The following is a 6,173-nucleotide window of genomic DNA, read 5'->3' as shown; positions in this document are numbered from 1 at the left end:
TAGATATGTGTTAGTGTAATGATCACTATCAAAACTGAGAGTGGCAGCCATTTCTTTAAATGCAAGGACAAATACTGCATATAGAAATGATGGGTACCTATTCTGCTATGCTATAGTTTCATAAAAAATAATTTTTTAAAAGAAATTCCGCACTTGTGGAAGTCAAGCACTCAACTGGGCTGTAAATATAGTACATTTTATTCTAGTGACTGTGGCTGAACTCTTATCACCTAAGAAGATACATACAGTTGTATGAATCAGATTTAATTTCCTATTTTGAAGCTTGTTTTCAGTGTAAAAACCTGCAGTACACACTTTTGATTGTCTTGATCTTTTATTATTACAGCATGTACACTACAACTGATCAAAACCTATTTGCTACTTCAATCATAAGCATGTGATTCATGTGTTGTCGTTACTATATTCTGCCAGATTGTTTCCAACATATAGGAACCTTATCAATTAATATCTTGCAAAATATCCTACCATTAACAACCCCGCTCAGGTCCTGCAAATTAAAGGCCATGGCTTCCTTTATTGAATCACTATCTCATGTTAGCGTTTCCACTTTTCTCACTACTGTTTTCTCTTAGCTTTATTGTCCTTCCCCACTGGGTTTTGTCTTATCTGCTGATCACCATGACCTAAATTCAACTGTTAGTCCCAACTATGATAGTAGACACATTTGAACGAAATAGTAGACCTGTTTAAATGAACAAGACTTCGGTAAGTACACACTGATGTTACATCCTACTGATTCACGAAGTCTGCTTTAGTTGGAATTAACAGATTGAACCACTGGAAAGAGGTTGTGTCATTTCAGTATTTGGGCCCTATGCAATGCAGAGTAATACTGTACAGAATTTGATGTTGCAATCCAATCCCGATACACAACTGTTGCAGTACATGCAAAATGCAGAGGTAGAAAGTCAATGTTCCCTGCTTACTTTCATATTATGTTCTTTTCTCTCTTCAGTTGGTTTTCCAAATCTAGTTTGTGTTTTATTAAAATTAAACCTTATATATTTGTGTTGTTATTAGGGTAAGTTAAATCATAAGGGGACATATTCCTGATAATTCTTAAGAATATTTTATTTTTCTTTAAAGGAAAACTCATAAGAAAAGTATCTCAACAAAGCTGTTAAAAAACCAGAAACACTAATGAGTTAAAACAAGGGGGTTGTCTGCTCTAGATTTTGGGGGCTGGGAATGGTTGATGCGTAGTAATGTGTAAACATGTTTTTACTCACAAGCATTCTACTTTATTATTTTTTAATGCATGCAATGCTAAAAAGTTCCAGAGCTCAGCACCTTCTTAAATTAAATTCTAATCCTTGCATTGGATTAATGCATACATTGCATTGGATTAATGCATTGGATTGACATAAATTAAACAGAAGGACAAATTAAAGGACAAATTTGTGTAAGGATAAAGTAAAAATGTTAGCAAATGTTTGCTGCTAATAAAAACAAGCAGTGACTTTCAAGTATTGTAGTGGGTTAAGAAAATCTGAAATTAGATTGTCTATTGCAGAGGAATGTAGGTAGCAAACAGATGGTTCTCTTACTGTGTAATTATTATTCCTACCAAAGGCCATTAAAGGCAAGAAAATCTGTTCATGTGCTTTGACATAATTCAGTCTAATTGCTGAAAAATATTATCATGCTAGAAAGTTTATGTTGCAGTTTCTTCTGCAGGGGAAAATAACTATTTGAGAACTATGGTTTAATTATGTGCAATGTAATCTTTCAGCACTGGCCAAAATCCTGTGCACTTGCATTTATAGACAGAAGGGAAATGGCATTAAGTTGCTGTGACAAACTGCTGCTAACGAGTCTCGGCTTTAATTCCTTGCTGTGCACCATTCCCTTCTGTCAGTGCAATTACACAAGAGGATTTTGGCCACTCTTTAAAGTTTCATAATGCTGAAACTACAAAAAACTAACTCTTCTGAGTAATCAATAGTGCCCAAGCACAAGTTTGGCTTAAATGTAATGAAACATTTTGACTGAGGCATACAGTGGCTATAAGCTGTATCACCAAAAGTTGGCCATTGCACTCCAAAATGTTTATGATGGCATAGACTTTGCACATGCTAATTTAAGCTAATATATAATAATCCGTCACTGGAATTTAAATAGGAATACAGTGCAACTCTCCATCATGCAGAAGACCATGACCAAGGTATCCACTTTTACTCCCAAACTCCTAGTACTGTATTGACAAAGGGTTTTTTATTCCTCAACAGCCCTGCATAGTTCTTGCAAACACAAGCCTATGGCTTCCTTTAGGCCAGAGGTCCCCAACCTCCAGCCCTCGGACCGGGCCGTGGAGACAGATCTCCCGCCCCCTGCATGCACTCACCCACACACAGCTGATTTGCACACGCATGCGCGCTCCAGCATGCCTATAAGCACGCCATTTGCACATGCGCACCAGCACCCAGTTGCGCTGCGCACAAACACACGGCCCTGCACAAGCACCGCACCACCGCTTGCGCATGCATGCATGCATGTACATGCAGATGCGCACATGGTGCCTCCCTTCCCCAGCCAGTCTGCAGGGTAAAAGATTGGGGACCCCTGTTTTAGGCAGTCAATTCATTTTGTATTTGGTTTTCCTCTTGACTTCAACCTTTCCTAGCATTGTTGTCTTTTCCAGAGAATCATGTCTTCTCATGATGTGCCCAAAGTAGGGCAGCATCAGGTTCAACATTTTTGCCTTCAGAGATAGTTCAGGCTTAATTTGATCAAGAGCCCACTTGTACTCCAGGTGTTATGAAAATATTCACACCAGGATAGTAGTAAGTGGTTTATTTTCATGTCTGCAGGCATGGAGAGTACACCTCCGGGATATGGTCTCTGCCGTTACAACACACAAACAACAACTTTTATACCCCATGCATATTTTCCCTCTCTATCCCTCTGACAATCTGGTCATGGCAGAGGGCTCACATTCTGCCTATCATGCGACACCAACACGACCTTAATAGTCTAGACTGCCTATACTCCATTTTGTAAATTACTCCATGTTGTAGAATCATCCTTCATAACTCTTTATTATTGTGAACTTAGAACTTTATGAACAACAGTTTTATATCACAGGATGTCCGCAAAGCTCTCCTCAGACTTTGTGTATTTAAGTTCTCTGAGACAACTTAAATACAGTACATAAAGTCTCAGAAGTCCTCATGTTATATGGTTTGAATACCATGTCACAGACATATTATTCATCATTGTAAAAGAACATATTCCACACTCCATATTTTTTCAATATTTCCAGAAAAACCTTCCCACAACTCCAAAACCAGCTTTTTGGAAAAAAGAACTCCCCCCTCCCCACCCCAGGCCTTCCTATCTCTATCTCCTCCAACACATTTCAAGCAAATAATTTTTTCCTTTCAGCTTTATTGTCTGGTTTTGGCAGTCATACATAGTGACTGGAAATACAAGTGTGGGTCTCCAGTGACACAGCCTTACACTTGATTTTTTTAAGTTCCTTCATTGCTGCCTTTCCAAGTCTGTCGTCCGATTTCTTGGCTGCACTCTCCATTTGTATTGATTGTTCACTCAAGGTATATAAAATCTCTTTAACTATTTCAATTTCTTCATTGATAAAGTTCTTCTGTAGTTCCGATTTCTGGATTCTTAATGTTCAACTTGCAGTCCTGCTTTGGCCCTTCTTTCACTTCCATTAAATGACATTTCAAGTCATTCCTACTTTCTGCCAGTAAAATGGTTTCATCTACAAATCCTAAATTAGTGTTATTTCTTCCACCAGTGTTCTCCTCCTCTGAATCTAGTCTGGCTTTACGTTTGATATGTTCTGTGTACAGACTGAATAAATAGGAATTAAATGCATCCTTGTCTGACACCTTTGCTTATAGGAAACCATTCTGTTTCTCCATATTCTATCCTAGCAGTAGCCTCTTGTCCAGAATAGAAGTTACACATCAGGACAATCAAGTGAAGCATGCCCATTTCTCTCTGAACAAGCCATAGTTTCTCATTATTCACACAGTCTAAGGCTTTTCTGCAGGCTATAAAGCACAGACTGATACCTTCTGAAATTCTTTGGTGGGCTCTAGTAACCAGCAGATATTTACAATATGACGTTGAGTGCCTCTTTTCTGAATCCAGCTTGAACATCAGGCATTTCTTACTCCATATATGATATATTATGGTTTACAAATCTCTGAAAAGTCCCCATATGTTATATTCAGCTCAATGCAGATGTGAAAAATAAATTCATATAGGGAGCATAACACAATGCGTACACACATGCCTTTTTCTAGCAACCAGAAAGTAAGAATGAGGCTAAAACACGATACTTCTTGCATCAGAAGCAGATCTTCCTCGATTGCTCTTGGTGAACATGTTTTCTGAGTGATGATCTAAATATTTTCCCCAGTTAAAGACAAGAGTCCTCTTTAAAAAGCACATCACCTAAAAGCAAACAGGCTCCAAAGCAAAAGAAGCCGCGTGTCCTTATTTTCCATCTCCTCGAGCCCAAACCCATTTTTAAATTCCGGTATATCATTTTACCGCCGGCGAGGCTACGACGGATAAACGAAATGACGCCCGATTTCCTCCCCTGCAACTCATGGCATCCCGGTTATCCCAAAGTGTGGATAAACTGGGAGGGGGGGGCAAATTCCCGTGCACGCCTATATAATAAGAAAGCCAAGTACAGCTGGAAGTTAAAGCTTTTCTTGCACGTCCGCCCTCCCCCTTTTCAAGAACCAACCAAGACTTTGACCCAAGAAGCTCCAGCTCGTAACCTCTCCAGCTGTGAGAGGCTAAACAAGCAAGAAGCCGAAACCAGCATAGCAACTGCGCAGGCGCAGACGCGTCCATCCCAGGCATTGGTAGCAGCGAGAAGACGGAGGGAGAGACGGCGCATGCGTACGAAGAACTGGCGAAGGAGGAGGAGAGACCCTTCTGTGGAAAGGCAGGGAGGGGGGCGGAAAAGTGCGGTGGAGGTTTCCGCGCTCCGAGCGGCCGTCCGCGAGAGTTAATTCTGCCGAGCCGGAGCCCATGAGGTGAGGTCGTCCGGTTCGGGCGTGGGTTTCTTGTGAGGAGGCGTTGCTTCCTGTTGTCGGAGGAGGCAGGGGGCGTGGCCGCCGTAGGCCTTCCAAGAGGGTCCGGTCTCTTTCCTCCCCTCAGTCCCGCTTCTACTCGTGAGTTGTCCGAGGAATGTGGGGGGAGGGAGCGGCCTTGTGGGTCTCGGCGGCGTGGGGGTGGGGGTGGAAGGGCACCGCTTGGATGCCGGTGGGACCGGGCAAGAAAGAACGGGGAGACTCCACAGCTTCTGAGTCCCATCCTGCTCCTTTCCCTGCCGGGGTGGTGGGGGGTCGTCCTGGGGCAAGAGCGAAGCTGCCCCTGGGGGAGACGGCGGGTGGGTGGCTGGCTGCTGAAGCGAAGGGGAGCGGATGATGGATCGGAGAAAACAGCAAGAAGCTGTCGAGACTCCGTTGTGGAGGAAAGATTTATGTCCCGGGTAGTAGTATTTTTTTCTCAGCTTTCCTCCGAGAAAGCAGTGGTGGCGAACGGATTCATTCCCCTCATCTCTTCCTTCGTCTGATTTTTCTCTCCCGACCTTGAGTCTTTTTCTTTTCCTAAAGATTTCTGAGTTTTAGTTTCTTCCCTGTGAATAGTCATCGTCTGGCTCCTTGAGAAAACGGAAATTTAAACATACTGTATTTCCCCCCCCCCATCCCACCTCCAGTCACCAGCTGCTTCCCGGTTTTGGTTGAAATATTTCAAAAGTCCTCAGAGGTTTGGTCTCTGCCTGCTTCTGTCATTCTGCAGCCAAGCTATTAATCTTTGCAGGGAATAACTAGGGCAGAGAGTCTGTGGCTTGAAAGGCATTGCGCTCTGATCCTCTGCAAGGGTAAGATAAAGAGAGTATAGTGTTTTGACAAGTGACCACATATGTTTTTACTACAATGTGAAAGGAAAGTGAAACACCTGCTCTCAGAGTGGTCCTATCCACCCCTTTCTGACCACTGTCAGGGGATTCTACTTTTTCGGGGCACATAGGATCAGTCTGGTCTGGTTCATTTCCGGGAAACAAATAAAAAATGAGTCTTTCACTGTCAGTTTGACAGTATTGTGAAGTGGCTTAAGAAGAGAGTGACTTCAGAATTTTGGTGAATAAACTAAATTATAAA

At 42.2% G+C, this 6,173-nt stretch overlaps 1 protein-coding gene across 4 annotated transcripts in view; it reads left to right on the top strand.

The window, feature by feature from the left end:
• Window positions 1-4,855: 4,855 nt before the first annotated feature.
• Window positions 4,856-6,173, top strand: part of ZFYVE16 (zinc finger FYVE-type containing 16) — a 33,346-nt gene continuing 32,028 nt past the window's right edge. Inside the window, exon 1 of one of the 4 annotated variants that reach the window (XM_020790243.3) lies at window positions 4,856-5,042. The gene's annotated coding sequence lies outside the window, so the exon portion shown is untranslated. Of the gene's footprint in view, window positions 5,181-6,173 lie in introns of all 4 variants that reach the window. The other 3 variants (XM_020790245.3, XM_078386406.1, XM_020790244.3) reach the window with 3 other exon arrangements.

The sequence above is a fragment of the Pogona vitticeps genome, chromosome 2, assembly GCF_051106095.1.
Source record: "Pogona vitticeps strain Pit_001003342236 chromosome 2, PviZW2.1, whole genome shotgun sequence".
In the NCBI taxonomy this organism is placed as follows: Eukaryota; Metazoa; Chordata; class Lepidosauria; order Squamata; family Agamidae; genus Pogona; species Pogona vitticeps.
The sequence above is the reverse complement of the archived record's forward strand: the minus strand, read 5'-3'. Positions and strand labels throughout refer to the sequence as shown.